The 20,882-nt window shown below is 37.8% G+C and overlaps 1 pseudogene; it reads left to right on the forward strand.

Moving 5' to 3' along the window:
- Positions 1-825: 825 nt before the first annotated feature.
- LOC107909018 (glutamate synthase [NADH], amyloplastic-like) overlaps positions 826-20,882 on the forward strand; it is a 79,558-nt pseudogene continuing 59,501 nt past the window's right edge.

The following is a 20,882-nucleotide window of genomic DNA, read 5'->3' on the forward strand; positions in this document are numbered from 1 at the left end:
CTTCACATCTTTTTGTAATAATCACATCATCGGAGTAGCTATCATCGAGAATCCTTTGACGAATCTTTTTTAATAACCAGCTAATCCCAAAAAGCTTCTAACTTCTGATACATTTCTCAGAGATTTCTAATCAACAAATACTGATATTTTACTCAGGTCAACTCTGATGCCTTCAGCTGATACTATATGTTCCAGAAAACTGACTTCCCGGAGTCAATATTCACATTTACTAAATTTGGCAAACAAATGCTTCTCATGTAGGGTCTGCAATACAATTCTCAAATGCTTGGCATGCACAAACTCATCTCGAGAATAAATCAAAATATCATCTATGAAGACCACAACAAACTGATCTAAATACTGTCTAAAAATTATGTTCATCAAATCCATAAATACTGCAGGTGCGTTAGTTAAACCAAACGACATCACCAGAAATTCATAATGTCCGGCACATCTTAATCTTTAACCCGCAACTGATAATAACCAGAACGTAAATCAATGTTCGAAAATACCATTGCACCTTTCAACTGATCAAATAAATCTTCAATTCACGGTAATGTATACTTATTCTTGATCGTAACCTTATTGTGTTGACGGTAATCAATACACAATGTCATTGATCCGTCCTTTTTCTTAACGAACAAAACTGGTGCACCCCAATGCGAGAAACTAACGCTAGAAATGGTAAGCATGATTTTATCTGGACTAGAGTACAGATATTTGAAAAGTGGAGTTATTCAAGGGAAATTAAGTAATAAGACTAACGTGCAGTACAAGTTGATTCTATTTCTCAAGTAGATTGTTAACATAGTAATTGTTTTACAGATGTATATACTAAGGAGGGTTTCAATGGTTGCTATCCGAGCTGCACTAAACCTCCAACATGGTGGTGTTAGGGACTTCTATATATGTTCTCTTTCATCAAGGTTTGTCTTTAACAAAGCTGAGTTCTGATATCCAAGAAAATTTGCCCAGTGATTATGCACGTGAAAATTATGATCTGGCTTGTGTAGAAATGTTGTTTATAAGGGCCAGTTAAAGCCTGATCAACTACAAAACTACTATTATGCTGATCTTGGCAATGAAAGGTTTACCAGCTACATGGCCCTGGTAAATATTTTATCCATTTACTTTCTTTCTTTCTTTCTCTACTAACAGCCTGGAACAATCAGTAACTGAATAGATGTAAGGTTGAGGGATGACTTCTTAGGCATTGAAATTTGAATGATCTCTTAAGCTCTTCCACTCCCTTGATAACTTAAATGAAATCGTATGCCGATTGAACCGGATCCTACATTCCTAGTAGAGGCGAGGAAATTGTAAATGACAATTCTGATCCTTTTGATGCAGGTACACTCTAGGTTTTCAACAAATACATTTCCTAGCTAGGAACGTGCCCAACCACTATGTGTCTTCGGCACAACGGGGAAACTAATACACTAAAAGGCAATGTGAACTGGTATGTATCCGTGAAGTTTGCGAATTTTGGATTAATTGGTTTATATGTACGGTTTTACTCTTATTTCTGTTTTTCCTGGAATAGTTGAGGATATATATTTAAAATTCAAAACTGATATAAATCTTAGAACAGATGATACTCTTTTAACTAAAGCAACATAATAGTTTCATTTCTATCATAACTTTTTGGTTGTCAAAGTTTTACATCCCACCTTTTGATTTGTCGTTTGTCACCTGCCATTCTGCTCCTCTTCTGGCAACAACTGATGAATGAAACGGATTGTGCATGCTTAACACTGATAAAATTATGGATGAATACTCTAATATATTGAGGAAAAAATTACTCAAAAATTATTTATTTCTCATAAATATGTATAGATATATATACATGAAGCATAGAATCATGTAAAGAAAGAATATCCCTAATTAATATCTCTAAAAATCAACTACAATCCCTAAAAGTTAGCTATTCAATGTTGTCAAATAAATCAAAGATTCTCAACAGTCCCCCCAAGTTGGTGCATAGATGTCTCGAATGGCCAACTTGCAAAGAAGATTATGATAAGTCTTACAGCTAGGCCTTTTAGTAAAAACATCAACCAACTATTTTTGGGATACTAGATAAAATAGACTTAAGACACCACTGCTACTTTTTCCTTGATAAAATGGCAATATATTTCGATGTGCTTGGCCTTATTTTGTTGCACTGATTTTAAGCTATGTTGATGGCCGCTTTACTGTCACAGTACAAAGTTGATCCATTTTTGTTCAACAACTTTAGCTCTTCCAATATCTTTCGCAACCATAAAATCTCACAAACACTTTGAGTGTAACACCCCTAACCCGTATCCATCGTCGGAATAGGGTTAAAATCATTATCGTAAAAACATAACTTTAAAACATACATCTCATACATTAACATTAACATAGCATAATTCATTTATTTACATGCATATCGTCCCTTAATCGAGCCTTCAAGGCCTTAAAAACACTTTAGAAACAATTTGGGACTAAATTGGAAACATTTGGAACATTTAGGAAAAAGTTGGAAAAATTGAACTGTAGGGGTCACACAACCGTGTGACTCACACAGCTAAGACGCACACTCGTGTCTCAAGTCATCTATCTTTCAAAATAGGGACACACGGTTGTGTCGCAACCCGTGTCTATGCCCGTGTAACTCTCTGAGTCACACAACCAAGCCACACAACCATGTGCCAGGCCGTGTAACTCTCTATGTCCCAGGCCGTGTACTACATCATGTAACAGCCTGACTTGCATGCATTAAAACCTTCAACATGGCCGTGTGTCACTGACGGCTGAACCACACGCCCGTGTCTCAGGCCATATGGACATGAAATTGGCCAAAATCAACCCATTTCCAACACCAAATTAAGTATGTACCTAAAAGCATTTTATACCCATGACCAAAGCATAAAAAATTTACCAAAATATGTATGAAATGACCAATTCAAAAAACCAAATCCATTCAACCAATATGCCACACAAGACACCTCAAATGCAGACATACAAACCTACTTAAACATATACATATACTTGACCACATTTCATTCATAATCATCTAGCTCATTTCCATCTCAAAGCATATCATAACTTGACCTATATCACTTTAACATAAACTTACCATTTGAGCCCTACCATTCTTGCATCATATGTACCAAATTGACATAATTCAACCATCATCAAAATGATACCAAAACATCCAACTCATATATACCAAAATCAACATCTAAGCATTCAACTAAACATTAAACACAAGTCCACCTATACATGCCATTATAACCTTGACCAAAACATCAAAAGCTACCGATATAATCGTTGGATAGTGTGATAGATCTCCGACAAGCTTCCAAACCAATCGATTTTCCAATTATCTATAAAACATAGGAAAGAAAACTACGTAAGCACATAATGCTTAGTAAGTTCGTAAAATATGAACATAACTTACCAATTTAATGCATAACTTTAAGATTAAGGATAATATAATCCAACCATAAGTTTGGCACAAGCCTAAGCATCATCAACAACACATGTTAGTGCATTAACACATAATTCACTTGAATTATCATAAGATGAGCTAATTGTACATGAAAATACTATTTTTGAATTCATCCTTTTCATAAACATAGATACACTTTCAGTGAACATTTCCATTTCAATCCTTTTTATAGATTCATGAAATAGTTCAGTTGAACACTTACCGTTCATTTTCTTTTCATGCCCATTGAACCATTTAGAATAATATCAGATATACAGGAAAGCTCACATGAAGTGTGCTAAACATATAACCGTAACATTTCCTTTTCATTTACATCATTGCTTACACGAGCTGTGAAATGGGCCTGCTCACATGAGCTATGGGTTGGAATGTAAGCTACACAATACTGCTCACACGAGTTGTGGAGTATCTGTAACAAATGCAGGATCTCAGCCATCAACATGACATTCAAGACCAGCACCCGAAACATGAAAACCACGATGACATGTCATTTGTATCCTACGAATTCCTAAGGTTCAAACGGGGCTCGATAATCATCGTGACATCGTTGGATATACATCTTTTAGTTACATGGAAAATAACACATTAACATATAGATCCTTATAAGATTAAAAAGATATTTAATCATACAAACTTACCTCGATAACAAAGACGTAGAAACGAAGTCGACTAATTGAAGCTTTAACTTTTCCCTGATCCAAATCCGTATGAGGTCTATCTTGGTCTAAATATACAAATTCAATCCATTTAATATTTCTATTATTCAATTCAGTCCATATTTCATATTTTTGCAAAATTACTATTTTGCCCCTAATATTTTAAATTTTCACAATTTAGTCCTTAAGCTCATAAATTGAAATTAAGCATTTTCATCCTCATTTTATGCTATTTGAATTTATTATGAACCCATATCAATCCATACCATTTATCATTTCACAAATTTACCATGAACTTTTACTACAATTACAAATAAGTCCCTAAATGACATGTTCATCAAAAATCACTTTACAAAACTTGTTTATTTATCAACAAGGACACATAATCTTTCATAAAACAACAAGAATCATGCAAGAACATACATGCCAAACCTTAAACCTTTAACATTTTTGCAAATTAATCCCCAGGCTAGCTAGATTAAACTACAACGATCTCGAAAACATAAAAATCATTAAAAACAGGACAAAATTATACTTACATGCAAGCTAAATTAGTAACCGAAGCTTCAAACCCTAGCTATCACTTCTCCTTCGTTTCCGATGGAAATAAAAGTTAAAGAAGATAATACATTTGTTTATGATATTTTACTTTAATTTATTTATGAATTTACTTTATTAACCTTTCATTTTAACTTACCAGTAACTTAATTTGTGTTCATAAAAGTCCACTCACAAGTTAAATGGTCTTATTACCATCTAAGTCCACTCACATTTAAATTTCATAGCTAATTGATACCTTAAACTAATAGAACTCCACTTTTACACCTTTCACGATTTAGTCCTTTTCACATAATTAAGCATACAAACGTCAAAATTTCTTAACGATATTTTAATATGATCTTACTAACATCCCATAGACATTAAAATAATAATTTACTTATCGGATTTGTGGTTCTAAAACCATTGCTCTGATTTCATTGAAAACGGGTTGTTACAACTCTCCCCCTCAAAGGAATTTTTGTCCTCTAAAATCTTACCAAAAAAGAGGTTCGGGTATTGCACTTTCATAGCTTCTTCTGGTTCTTAGGTGGCCTCTTCTATACCATGATGCTGCCAAAGAATTTTCACTAAAGTTATGGTTTTATTTCTCAATTCTTTAACCTTTCAAGCTACAATTATGACCGGTTCTTCACTATATGTCATATCTGGCTGAGTCTCAACATCAACAAGTGAAATCATGTGTGAAAGATCTGATCAATACCGTCGTAACATGAATACGTGAAATACATTATGGATCTTTTCTAACTCTGACGGCAAAGCTAATATGTAAGCTACATGTCTGATTCTCTCTATGATCTCATACAACTCGATAAACTGCGGACTAAGCTTGCCTTTACGGTCAAATTGAAGAACTTTTTTCCAAGGTGATACTTTCAAAAACACTTTTTCGTCGACTTGGAATTCGATGTCTTTCCTTTTCAAATCTACATAGGATTTCTGTCAATCCGAAGCTGCTTTCAAACTGTCACGTATCACGTTAACCTTTTCTTTAGTTTCTCGTATCAAATCAACACCAAATAAATTTTTCTCACTGAGCTCAGTCCAGTATAACAGAGTTTGCACTTTTGACCATACAAAACTTCGTACGGTATCATTTTAATACTCGCTTGATAACTGTTGTTGTATGCAAATTCAACCAACGGTAAAAATCTCTCCAATTACCTTCGAACTTTAAAACACAACATCGAAGCATATCCTCGAGTATTTGAATTACTCGCTCGGGCTGACCGTCGATCTGAGGATGAAATGAAGTACTAAAATATAATCGTGTACCTAGAGCTTCATGTAACTTGCGCCAGAATCAAGACATAAACCACGGATCTTTGTTAGAAATAATAAAAACTAGTACACCGTGCAATCTAACGATCTCAGCAACATACAAATCTGCTAATCTCTCGAGTGAAAAATCCATACGCACTGGAATAAAATGTGCGGACTTCATCAAACAGTCAATAATAACCTACACAATATCTTTCTTTCTCAGAGATAGAGGCAATCCCGATACAAAATCCATCGTGTCAATTCATGTTTCCACTCTAGAATCATCACTAGCTCTAATAAACCTGAAGGTACCTGATGCTTGGCTTTAACTCTAAGATCTCTTGTTTCATACCTGGCCACCAATACATCTGTTTCAAGTCGCCGTACATTTTATTGCTACCATGATGAATACATAAGCTACTATTGTGAGCTTCTTGTAAGATCTTTTGAACAAGATCAAAATTTTTTGAAACACAAATTTTGTCTTTGAAGTACAAACTATCATTTGAACCCACATGAAAATCTGAATCAGGTGTCGTGTCAATCTGTTTCTGTTTAGTTATCAAAACATTATCACATTTCCGAGCTTCACAAATCTATTGCAGAAACGTCGGTCTAGCTTTTAATTCAGCTAAAATTGAATCATCATCGATCAGTGTTAACCGCGTGTTCAAAGCTCACAAAGCAAATAGAGATTTTCTACTCAAAGCATTCGCAACAACATTAGCCTTTCCCGGATGATAGTCAATGACCAAGTCGTAATCTTTCAATAACTCGAGCCATCTACACTGTCTCAAATTCAGATCTTGTTGTGACAACAAATATTTCAGGCTTTTATGATCCATGAAGATATGACATTTTTCTCCATACAAATGGGGTCGTCAAATCTTCAAAGCAAAACCAATAGTTGCAAGCTCTAAATCGTGAGTCGAATAATTCTTTTCATGTGGTTTCAACTATCTAGAAGCATACGCTATCATTTTTCCCTCTTTTATCAAAACACAGCCCAAACCATTCAATGAAATATCACTATAAATCACAAATTCTTTGTCGGGCTCTAGCTAAACTAACATAGGTGCCTCGGTTAACAAAGCTTTCAACTGATTAAAACTTTGTTGACATTTCTCAAGCTATTCAAATTTGACATCTTTTTGTTACAATCTCATCAACGGTGTAGAAATCGTCAAGAATCCCTTAACGAATATTCTATCATATCTCACTAAACCTAGAAAGCTTCTGACTTCAGATAAATTTTTCAGAGGTTTCCAGTCTACCACAACTGAATTTTTCTCGAATCAACTCTAATGCCATTGGTCGGTACTACATGTCCAAAAAATCTGACTTCTCGAAACCAGAAATCACATTTGTTGAACTTAGTGAACAGTTGTTTTTCGCGTAATGTTTGCAAAAAAATTCTCAAATGTTGGATATGTTTTGTCTCATTTTGCAAATAGATCAGAATATCATCAACAAACACAACAATAAATCTATCTAAAAATGGTCTGAATATTCTATTCATCAAGTCCATAAATAAAGCAAGTGCATTAGTCAAACCAAATGGCATCACAAGAAACTCATAATGTCCATACCTGGTTTTGAATGTAGTTTTTGCAACATCTGAGTCTTTAACCCATAACTGATAATAACCAGAATGAAGATCGATCTTTGAGAATACTGTCGCACCTTTCAATTGGTCAAATAGATCATCTATACATTGCAATGGATATTTTTTCTTGATCGTGACTTTGTTGAGTTGTCAATAATCAATACATAACCGCATGGATCTATCCTTTTTCTTAACAAATAACACATGAGCACCCCAAGGAGAAAAACTCGGTCGACCAAGACCCCTATATGTCAACTCTTGCAACTGTGCTTTCAACTCTTTCAATTCAGTAAGTGTCATTCTATACAAAGTTATCGATATCGGAGATGTTCATGGCATTAACTCAATAGAAAACTCAACTTCTTTGATTGGTGATAACCCTGGTAACTCTTCTGGAAACACACCCATATACTAACATACCACTGGAACCGGTTCTAGCTTCAACTCAGAAACTCTAGGATCAAATATATAAGCAAGATACACTTCGCAACCTTTTCTAACTTATTTCTATGCCAACATAACATTAGATACACTGTCCAATCTATCTGACTCAATTCAAAGCTTTTCATCTTTCTGACATTTCAACAAGATATGCTTTCATCTACAATTCACAATATCATCATGCAGAGTTAACTAGTCCATACCCAAAATCACATCAAACTCATCAAAGGGTAGTAACATCATATCAGCCAGAAAGTTGCAACCCTAAATCATTAAAGGAAAGTTTTTACAAACTTTATCAACTAACATGTACTGATAATTCATTTCATACTGATAACTTTATCAACCCCGAATCATCCTAATCATGTTCAATTTAGCAACCAGAGCAAATCTTTCTTAAGAATTCGTTTCATATGTCTGAATGAATCATTACGCTAATAATTTGGCTTTGAGTCTTTCAATTGAACCGTCAACCTTATAGTTGATAGTAAACACCTATTTGCAGCCAACCATTTTCAGCCCCTTAGGAGGACTAACCAGTTCCCACGTCTCATTTTTTTGCTAAAGCCTACATTTCCTCTATCATGGCCTTCTTCCATCTTGGATCAGTGATAGCTTATCTCCAATCCTATGGAACAGACATAGAGGACAAGGACAAAACAAAAGCTCTATAGGATGGAGATAAGCATAAAAGACACAGTCGAAAATAGGATGTAAAGTGAAAGTTCTAACACCTTTTCATTGGGCTATTGATAATTCTAAATCAGTAGCAAATTCAGGTAAAAAAAACTCACCTAGTAGTGAAGAGTCAGGGCACAAAGTAGATTGTATGATGACATCTTCTTTCTTGCCTTCTCTAATTTTTGTCCTTAAATTAGGCCCATCAACCAACCGTCCACTAGTCTTCTCTTGAACCAAAGACTTGGCTGGAACTAAATTCTCCCTTAGAAGAGTAACAGGGAAGGTGTCATCTCTTAATTTTTGTAACACCCCTTACCCGAGACCATTGCCGGAGTCGAGCACGAGGCATTACCTGACTTAACTTACTAGTTCGGAGTATAAAAATTTTCTTTTAAAATTAATTTGCTCACGTTCAATTAAAATGTCCCTAAAAAGGGCCCTCAAGACCCTAAAACATGCAACAAAAATGGTTCGGGTCCAAACCAGGAGCATTAAAAATGTTTCGTATACTTAAACAAATCAAAATAATTTATTTCACTATTCACAATAAAACTGTCCACTTGCGTGACAGTCACTAATTTTATTATAACTCGAGTTATGAAACTTGAAATTTAGATCCGTAAATTTTTTATGAAATTAGACTCATATATCTTCTTATCATAAAATTTCCATAATTTTTGGATTGGCGAAATAGTATGGTTAATTCGTTAAAGTCTCCCATGTTTCACTGTCAGACGGTTCTGACCCCTATTCACATGAAATCAATTATCTCATTGTACAGGCTTCATATGGTGCTTCTGCTTGTTTCTATTGAAAATAGACTCACTATGGACTTTAGAAATATAAATTATGACTCATAATTCTTTCTGTACAATTTTTCATGATTTCCTAAATTCAGAACAGGGGACTTCAAAAACCATTCTGACCCAAACCCACTAAAATTCAAATATTACAAAATATAAAATTCCTTTGCCTACATCGTTTCTTTCATGTTAAAATAGACTCGATAAGCTTTAATTTTATATCTTATTCACTCTCTAATTCCATTTCTACTATCGTTCCATTCCAAAAACTGTTCCATTGCAAATTCTTACTCTTTTATAATTTCTTTGTATTAACTATCATTTAGGCATAAATAATACCAAAACATGTTCTTAAATAGTCATTTCAATAGCTAATCATTATCGAGTATTTACATGCTATTAATTAGCCATATAATAAGGACACACACTGTAACACCCCGAACCCGAGACCGACACCGGAGTCGAACACGAGGTGTTAACAGACTTTAAACCCCTTATAAAAAAATATTTCCCAGACACTGCCAATCTGCGTACTAGTCGCTTTAAAAATCATATCTTGAGTTTCACAACTCGAAAATCAGTTTCGTGATTTTTCCCTGAAACTAGACTCATATTCCCATCTACATATTTTTTTCTAGAATTTTTGGTCGGGCCAATTAGTACAGTTTATTAGTCAAAGTCTCCCATGTTACAGGGATCGACTACACTGACCTTTGCGCAATACGACTTGGATATCTCCCTGCACAAAGCTTCAATACTGATGCCGTTTGTTTCTATAGAAACTAGACTCAGAGAGGAATCTATACATATATGGCATGACTTCTAATTATCTCTGGTTAATTTATAATGAATTTCCAAAGTCGGAACAGGGAATCCAGAAACCGTTCTGGCCCTGTCTCACGAGAACCTGAATATCTCTTAACATACTGTCCGTATGATTGTTTCGTTACTTTCCTATGTAAGTAGATTCATCAAGATTTGTTTACATAATTTATTCACTATTTAATTCCATTCCTACTACTTTTAGTGATTTTCCAAATCTACATCACTGCTGCTGTCAGCATCTGCCTTTAAGGTAGACTTTACCTATTTCATGGTTTCCATGATTCAACTAGCCCTTTTTGCATAAATAGCACAATTTATGATAGTGATTAACCATTCCCATGGCCAATCCTTGTCAAACATATCCACACCAAATGATTATAACATTATACTCAAACACATATAAGCCATTTTCGCATGGCTATCCAAAATTATACAAGTCCAAAGGGTCCACGACCCACAACAAACGGGTAGTCCTATACATGCCATTTCGAAGTTCAACCAAAATTGTACCAAAATGGGGGGCTTTGATAGTGTGGGCGACTTTGACTTCAAGATCCCGAGTCCGATAGCTGGAGAACCAATCTATAAAACAGAGGAGCAATGAAACGGAGTAAGCAATTTATGCTTAGTAAGTTTTGAGCAAGGAATTCCAGCACAACAAAAGTATAGCATTCATATAGCTAAACGGATAATTTCATATGCACAAATTTTCGATATCATACTTGCTTCACATTACCAACCCTTATGTACATACACAAAAGATCAACTCAGCCAAAGGCCGGTAGCTCGTTTATCAACTGAGCGAATACTTATTTGTAAGGGCTCAACTAAATTCAAGCACATACGAAACATACCTCAATGTTGGGATGTTTCTAGAGCATTAACTGAAATTTTTACAGCAAGATCATTCATTCCCAAATCACGTACCTTCGGAATTTAACCGGATATAGCTCCTCGTTCAAATGCCTTCGGGACATAGCCCGGTTATAGTAATTCGCACAAATGCCTTCGGGACTTAACCCGGATTTAGTAACTCGCACAAATGCCTTCGGATCTTAGTCCGGATTTAGTATCTCGCACAAATGCCTTCGGATCTTAGTCCAGATTTAGTATCTCGCACAAATGCCTTCGGATCTTAGTCCGGATATGGTCACTTATCACAAAGCCTTCGGGACTTAGCCCGGACATCATTCAAATAACCATGCACATTTAACCATAAATCATGGCACATTCGTATTTCATTTTCGTTAGCAAAACTCAAACACAAGACCCTTATCATTCTTGCAATTTTGGCTCCATAGCCACACACAAAGAGCATGATTTTGATTTGCTTAAAACATGATCTAATCAAATCTTAATTTAAGCTCTCTTACTCAAGAACTTACCTCGGATGTTGTCGAACGATTCCGATGGCTATTCGACCACTTTTTCCTTCCCTTTATCGGATTTAGTTCCCCTTTGCTCTTGAGCTTAATTAAACAAATAAATTGATTTAATCATTTGAGCATCGAAAAGAGGAACACAAGGCACTTAGCCCATATTTATACATTAGACATTAAAGTCACATATGTACGGAATCATGAATCAAACTCAACATTAGCTAATTTTCCCCCTTGGCCGAATTTTCTAAGCCAAGACAAAAGCATCAATATGCTTGCCTCCAACCGAATACATGCAACACCAAATCTTCTTCCTATGGCCGAATATGCATGTCTATGTTGGGGCCGATTATATGCTTAATACTTCCTACAAGTATGGTTACTTGTATTGATTATAAATATCATCTTGTTTCAAGTTCAAAACTTGGCTAATACACACATATATACACTAGTAAAGCATCCTCTCCCTTTCCATCAATTTAACACATGCATTGCTCATTAACATACAAAAGTTATATTCGGCCTTAGCACACAACTTGCTTGCCGATTCTTCTCCATCTAGCAACCAATGCACATATGTGCTCACTCAAAAATGCTAAAAAGGAGATTCAAGAATCATCAATCCACCATCACATGCATCATTAACAAGCTTCATATTTAGCATGCAATGGCATTAACACAAAATCCACCTAGGCCGAATCTTAACTCATCTTCATGCCTCATCACCACAACATCAAACATCAACCAAGAATGATGCATCCATGGCCGAGTGTCATTTCCATCACATAGCAAGATTTAGACCATGGGCTAGGTAGAACTCAAGCTAACAACTAAAACATGCATGCATTTCATGGAACATCATCAAACATACCTTAGCCTAGCTACATGCATGGCCGAACCTCTTCAACCTTTCTTCTTCCTTCCTCCTTAAAATTTTTGGCCAAGGATGAACCAAAGGATGAGCACTTTTTTTCTTTGTTTTTCTTTCTAGTTTCGGCAAAATGGGGGGGGGGAGAAACAACCACACACTTTTTTTTGTTTTCATCACATTCCCTTTCATTATTTAATTTCCATGCTCATTATTTTATTTTTTCCACCCATGATGCACCAACAAGACATGTCTTGCCCATCACACTTGGTCTACCATGCTTGTCATGGCTGGCCACTACTAATAGGGGGGAATTTGACATGCAAGTCCCCCCTTTTTATTTCATGCACTAATAGGTCCTTATGCTTTGACCTATCACATTTCAAAATTTTCTCACATAAGTCCTATTGACTAAATTCACATGCAATCGACTAAATCGAAGCTTGAAATTTTCACACATTCATAATTACATATTCTAGACAATAAATATCACATTCAAACATTTCGGTGACTCGGTTTAGCGGTCCCGAAACCACTTCCCGACTAGGGTCAATTTTGGGCTGTCACAACTCTCCCCCACTTAAGAAATTTTCGTCCCCGAAAATCTTACCGGTAAATAAGTTTGGGTATCGTTCTTTCATCGAGCTCTCGGTTTCCCAAGTAGCTTCCTCGATCCCGTGTTTGAGCCATAACACCTTCACTAACGGAACCCTTTTGTTTCGCAACTCCTTCACTTCACGAGCTAGGATACGCATCGGTTCTTCTTCATAACTCATATCGGCTTGAATTTCAACCTCTGATGGGCTAATTATGTGCAATGGATCAGATCGATAGCGTCGAAGCATCGAAACATGAAAGACGTCGTCAATCTTTTCAAGCTCAGGGGGCAAAATCAATCTATACGCAACCGGACCAACTCGTTCGGAGATTTCGTACGGCCCAATGAATCTCGGGCTCAACTTTCCCTTACGGCCAAACCTGAGTACCTTTTTCCAAGGCGAAACTTTAAGGAACACTTTATCTCCCACCTGATATTCAATGTCCTTTTGTTTCAAATCCGCATACGATTTTTGACGATCTCTGGCTGCTTTCAGACTTTCACGGATTACCTTTACTTTCTGTTCGGCATCCTTAATCAAATCAACTCCGAAAATTTTACTTTCACCGAGCTCGGTCCAAAATAATGGTGTACGGCATTTACGACCGTACAAAGCCTCGTAAGGTGACATCTTAATACTTGATTGAAAACTATTGTTGTAAGCGAATTCAATCAAAGGTAAATACCATTCCCATGAACCACTGAACTCGAGGATGCAACATCTCAACATATCCTCAAGTATCTGAGTTATCCGCTCAGATTGACCATCGGTTTGGGGATGAAAAGCAGTGCTAAAATGCAACTTGGTACCCAAAGCTTCTTGCAATTTCCTCCAAAATCGTGAGGTGAATCTCGGATCTCTATCCGACACGATAGAAATAGGTACCCCGTGTAATCTCACAATCTGAGAAACGTACAATTCAGCTAGTTTATCCAATGAAAAATCCGTACGCACGGGGATAAAGTGAGCCGACTTAGTCAGTCTATCGACAACAACCCAAATCGCATCCTTCTTACTTGCAGACAATGGCAGTCCGGACACAAAGTCCATTGTGACTCGATCCCATTTCCACTCAGGTATCATGATCGGCTGAAGTAATCCAGAAGGCACTTGATGTTCCGCTTTCACTTGTTGACATATTAAACATCTCGAAACAAAGTCGGAGATGTCTCGTTTCATACCATGCCACCAAAACCAACGTTTCAAATCGTTGTACATTTTCGTACTCCCCTGGTGAATTGACATTCGGCTACAATGGGCTTCGTTCAGAATCATCGAAATGAGTTCCGAATTCCTTGGAACACACAAGCGACTTCTGAACCTCAAACAATCATCATCATCAATTTGAAACTCCGATTCCTTGTTCGGAGCACACTCAGCCTGTTTTGCAACCAATTCATGATCAACTTTCTGGGCTTCACGAATTTGATGAATCAATAATGGTTTGGCTTTTAATTCAGCTACTAACACATTGTCGGGTAGAACAGACAAGTGCACATTCATCGCTCATAAAGCAAACAATGATTTCCGGCTTAAGGCGTCCGCAACCACATTAGCCTTTCCCGGGTGGTAATCAATGACAAGCTCGTAATCTTTCAACAACTCAAGCCAACGTCTTTGTCGCAGATTTAAGTCTCTTTGAGTCATCAAATATTTGAGACTTTTGTGATCCGAAAATACATGGCACTTTTCACCAAATAAGTAATGTCGCCATATTTTTAAAGCAAATACGATGGCAGCTAGTTCAAGATCATGGGTCGGATAATTTTTCTCATGTGGCTTTAATTGTCTCGACGCATAGGCCACCACTCGACCTTCTTGCATCAATACGCAACCCAACCCAAGTAGGGATGCGTCACTATAAATGACAAACTCTTTGCCTGATTCGGGTTGCACTAAAATTGGAGCTTCAGTCAAATAAGTTTTTAGTTGATCAAAACTTTTCTGACATTTCTCCGTCCATTCGAACTTAACATCCTTTTGAAGTAGCTTCGTCATTGGTGTGGCTATCATCGAGAAACCTTTTACAAATCGTCGGTAATAACCGGCGAGCCCTAGGAAGCTCCGAACTTCGGTAATATTTCTTGGAGGCTTCCAGTTAAGTATGGCTGAAATTTTGCTCGGGTCAACTCGAATACCCGATGCGGATACCACATGACCCAAGAAGCTAACCTCTCTTAACCAGAACTCACACTTACTGAACTTAGCATATAACTGCTTCTCCCGCAAAATTTGCAACACTAGTCACAGGTGCTCAGCATGTTCGGTCTCATCTCTTGAATAGACCAAGATGTCATCAATGAACACAACTACAAACAGATCCAAATATGGTCTGAAGATCCGATTCATCAAATCCATAAATACCGCAGGGGCATTAGTGAGCCCAAACGGCATCACTAAGAACTCGTAGTGACCATATCTCGTTCTGAAGGCAGTTTTGGGTATGTCCGAATCTCGAATTCGCAACTGATAATAGCCCGATCTCAAATCTATTTTTGAGAGCACTGAGGCTCCCTTCAGTTGGTCGAACAAATCATCGATACGCGGTAACGGATATTTGTTCTTTATCGTCACTTTATTCAGTTGACGATAGTCAATGCACAACCTCATGGTTCCGTCCTTTTTCACGAACAATACTGGTGCACCCCAAGGTGAGAAACTTGGTCGAGCAAAACCTCTATCCGTCAATTCTTGCAACTGAGCTTTCAACTCTTTTAACTCGGTTGGTGCCATACGATACGGAGCCATCGAAATCGGCGTAGTCCCAGGTACAAGCTCAATACCAAACTCTATCTCCCGAACAGGTGGTAATCCCGGTAATTCTTCAGGAAAAACATCCGGGTATTCACAAACCACCTGCACAGATTCGGGTTTCTTTTCTAATTCTTTGTCATCAAGTACATACGTAAGGTATGCTTCGCACCCTTTTCTTACATATTTCTGGGCCAACATTGAGGATATTACAGCTGGCAACCCATCCAAGTCCGTAGACTCAACTCGGATTACTTCGTTATTTGCGCACCTCAAATCAATAGTCTTGCTTTTGCAGTTCACAACTGCATCATGCGTGGTCAGCCAATCCAAACCAAGAATAACATCAAATTCATCAAATGGCAAAAGCATCAAGTCCACCGGAAAACAGGAACCTCGAATTACTAGGGGACATTCCTTACACACTTTGTCGACAAGCACGTAACGACCCAAAGGGTTTGACACCCGAATTACGAACTCAGTAGACTCAATAGGTAAAGTCTTACTGGATGCTAAGGTTTCACATATGTAAGAATGAGTAGAACCGGGGTCAATCAAAGCAATTACATTAGTATCAAAGAGAGTAAAAGTACCGGTAATAACATCAGGCGAAGAAGCATTCTCGCGGGCACGTATAGCATAAGCTCTAGCAAGCGCACGAGCCTCGGATTTGGTCGTAGCATCTCTAGATCCTCTCTGACCACCACTAGCATTGCCCGTATTTCCAGATGGTCTACCTCGAGCAGTGGTCGCACCCGGTTTCCCACTCTGATTTACATTCTGTTCAGACAACCTCGGGCAATCTTTAATGAAGTGGTCAACTGATCCGCACTTGTAACAGGAGCGGTCAGGGAATCTACAACTCCCCGAATGCCATTTACCGCAATATCGACATTTCGTTCTGTCTCGACGTTCATTCCCAACACTGGCGACCGAAGTGCCTCGTGTACCCACAGGGGGTCGATCACGATCTCGTCTAAAAAGGCCCGAAGTGCCTCTAGACCGGCCCACATCATCTCGAAATTTCTTCGATGCCTGTTGAAGAGACTTTCCCGAGGATCTTTTACGAAACTCTCCAGTTCCCTCATCAACTTTTTGTTTTTCTTTTCTAAGCTCTTCGGCTTTACAAGCTTGCTCGATAAGTACTACGAACTCTCGTATTTCAAGAACGCCAACGAACATTTTTATATCTTCATTTAGCCCATCCTCGAAGCATTTACACATAATAGCCTCGGACGAAACACATTCCCGAGCGTATTTGCTAAGTCTAACAAATTTTCGCTCGTAATCAGTAACCGACATGGAACCTTGCTTAAGCTCAAGAAATTCCTTCCGTTTTTTATCAACAAATCTCTGACTGATATACTTTTTCCGAAACTCAGTTTGGAAAAACTCCCAAGTTACTTGCTCTCGGGGCACAACAGAAGTCAGAGTACTCCACCAATAGTAGGCAGAATCACGTAGCAAGGAGATAGTACACTTTAGGCATTCATCGGGTGTACAAGATAGCTCATCGAGTACCCGGATAGTGTTGTCCAACCAAAATTCAGCTTGTTCGGCATCGTCGCTATCCGTAGCTTTAAATTCAGTAGCCCCATGTTTTCGGATTCTGTCAACTGGGGGCTTATTTGACCTTATTTGGTCAGCTACCGGAGGTATTGTAGGTGCGGGGGTTGTATTAGTCGGGAATGGAGGTTGTGGAACAGCCGTATTAGTTCGAATGTATTGGTTGAACCAATCATTCATCACGCTATAGAAAGCTTGTCTAGCTTCATCATTCGGGTTACTAGCATTAGGTTGAGAGTCCGCCGGCGCTGTCCCTTGTGCGGGAGCAGGCGCTACACTCTCAAGATCATCAGCTACCTCTCGGTCGGGATCGGGATCCATTACTATAAATAAACACATTTACAATTGTCAGAAATCACCACACTATCAAGTAATCACATAAAATGGCATGTATAGCTAGACCCAACGCATTACGGTAGTCCTAGAATCGACTAAACCGTAGCTCTGATACCAATCAAATGTAACACCCCGAACCCGAGACCGACACCGGAGTCGAACACGAGGTGTTAACAGACTTTAAACCCCTTATAAAAAAATATTTCACAGACACTGCCAATCTGCGTACTAGTCGCTTTAAAAATCATATCTTGAGTTTCACAACTCGAAAATCAGTTTCGTGATTTTTCCCAGAACCTAGAATTTTTGGTCGGGCCAATTAGTACAGTTTATTAGTCAAAGTCTCCCATGTTACAGGGATCGACTACACTGACCTTTGCGCAATACGACTTGGATATCTCCCTGCACAGAGCTTCAATACTGATCCCGTTTATTTCTATAGAAACTAGACTCAGAGAGGAATCTATACATATATGGAATGACTTCTAATTATCTCTGGTTAATTTATAATGAATTTCCCTGTCTCACGAGAACCTGAATATCTCTTAACATACTGTCCGTATGATTGTTTCGTTACTTTCCTATGAAAGTAGATTCATCAAGGTTTGTTTACATAATTTATTCACTATTTAATTCCATTCCTACTATTTTTAGTGATTTTCCAAATCTACATCACTGCTGCTGTCAGCATCTGCCTTTAAGGTAGACTTTACCTATTTCATGGTTTCCATGATTCAACTAGCCCTTTTTGCATAAATAGCACAATTTATGATAGTGATTAACCATTCCCATGGCCAATCCTTGTCAAACATATCCACACCAAATGATTATAACATTATACTCAAACACATATAAGCCATTTTCGCATGGCTATCCAAAATTATACAAGTCCAAAGGGTCCACGACCCACAACAAACGGGTAGTCCTATACATGCCATTTCGAAGTTCAACCAAAATTGTACCAAAAGGGGGGGCTTTGATAGTGTGGGCGACTTTGACTTCAAGATCCCGAGTCTGATAGCTGGAGAACCAATCTATAAAACAGAGGAGCAATGAAACGGAGTAAGCAATTTATGCTTAGTAAGTTTTGAGCAAGGAATTCCAGCACAACAAAAGTATAGCATTCATATAGCTAAACGGATAATTTCATATGCACAAATTTTCGATATCATACTTGCTTCACATTACCAACCCTTATGTACATACACAAAAGATCAACTCAGCCAAAGGCCGGTAGCTCGTTTATCAACTGAGCAAATACTTATTTGTAAGGGCTCAACTAAATTCAAGCACATACGAAACATACCTCAATGTTGGGATGTTTCTAGAGCATTAACTGAAATTTTTACAGCAAGATCATTCATTCCCAAATCACGTACCTTCGGAATTTAACCGGATATAGCTCCTCGTTCAAATGCCTTCGGGACATAGCCCGGTTATAGTAATTCGCACAAATGCCTTCGGGACTTAACCCGGATTTAGTAACTCGCACAAATGCCTTCGGATCTTAGTCCGGATTTAGTATCTCGCACAAATGCCTTCAGATCTTAGTCCGGATTTAGTATCTCGCACAAATGCCTTCGGATCTTAGTCCGGATATGGTCACTTAGCACAAAGCCTTCGGGACTTAGCCCGGACATCATTCAAATAACCATGCACATTTAACCCTAAATCATGGCACATTCGTATTTCATTTTCGTTAGCAAAACTCAAACACAAGACACTTATCATTCTTGCAATTTCGGCTCCATAGCCACACACAAAGAGCATGATTTTGATTTGCTTAAAACATGATCTAATCAAATCTTAATTTAAGCTCTCTTACTCAAGAACTTACCTCGGATGTTGTCGAACGATTCCGATGGCTATTCGACCACTTTTTCCTTCCCTTTATCGGATTTAGTTCCCCTTTGCTCTTGAGCTTAATTAAACAAATAAATTGATTTAATCATTTGAGCATCGAAAAGAGGAACACAAGGCACTTAGCCCATATTTATACATTAGACATTAAAGTCACATATGTACGGAATCATGAATCAAACTCAACATTAGCTAATTTTCCCCCTTGGCCGAATTTTCTAAGCCAAGACAAAAGCATCAATATGCTTGCCTCCAACCGAATACATGCAACACCAAATCTTCTTCCTATGGCCGAATATGCATGTCTATGTTGGGGCCGATTATATGCTTAATACTTCCTACAAGTATGTTTACTTGTATTGATTATAAATATCATCTTGTTTCAAGTTCAAAACTTGGCTAATACACACATATATACACTAGTAAAGCATCCTCTCCCTTTCCATCAATTTAACACATGCATTGCTCATTAACATACAAAAGTTATATTCGGCCTTAGCACACAACTTGCTAGCCGATTCTTCTCCATCTAGCAACCAATGCACATATGTGCTCACTCAAAAATGCTAAAAAGGAGATTCAAGAATCATCAATCCACCATACTGAAATTTTGCTCGGTCAACTCGAATACCCGATGCGGATACCACATGACCAGAAGCTAACCTCTCTTAACCAGAACTCACACTTACTGAACTTAGCATATAACTGCTTCTCCCGCAAAATTTGCAACACTAGTCACAGGTGCTCAGCATGTTCGGTCTCATCTCTTGAATAGACCAAGATGTCATCAATGAACACAACTACAAACAGATCCAAATATGGTCTGAAGATCCGATTCATCAAATCCATAATACCGCAGGGGCATTAGTGAGCCCAAACGGCATCACTAAGAACTCGTAGTGACCATATCTCGTTCTGAAGGCAGTTTTGGGTATGTCCGAATCTCGAATTCGCAACTGATAATAGCCCGATCTCAAATCTATTTTGAGAGCACTGAGGCTCCCTTCAGTTGGTCGAACAATCATCGATACGCGGTAACGGATATTTGTTCTTTATCGTCACTTTATTCAGTTGACGATAGTCAATGCACAACCTCATGGTTCCGTCCTTTTTCACGAACAATACTGGTGCACCCCAAGGTGAGAAACTTGGTCGAGCAAAACCTCTATCCGTCAATTCTTGCAACTGAGCTTTCAACTCTTTTAACTCGGT

Source organism: Gossypium hirsutum, chromosome D08, assembly GCF_007990345.1.
Source record: "Gossypium hirsutum isolate 1008001.06 chromosome D08, Gossypium_hirsutum_v2.1, whole genome shotgun sequence".
Classification (NCBI taxonomy): Eukaryota; Viridiplantae; Streptophyta; class Magnoliopsida; order Malvales; family Malvaceae; genus Gossypium; species Gossypium hirsutum.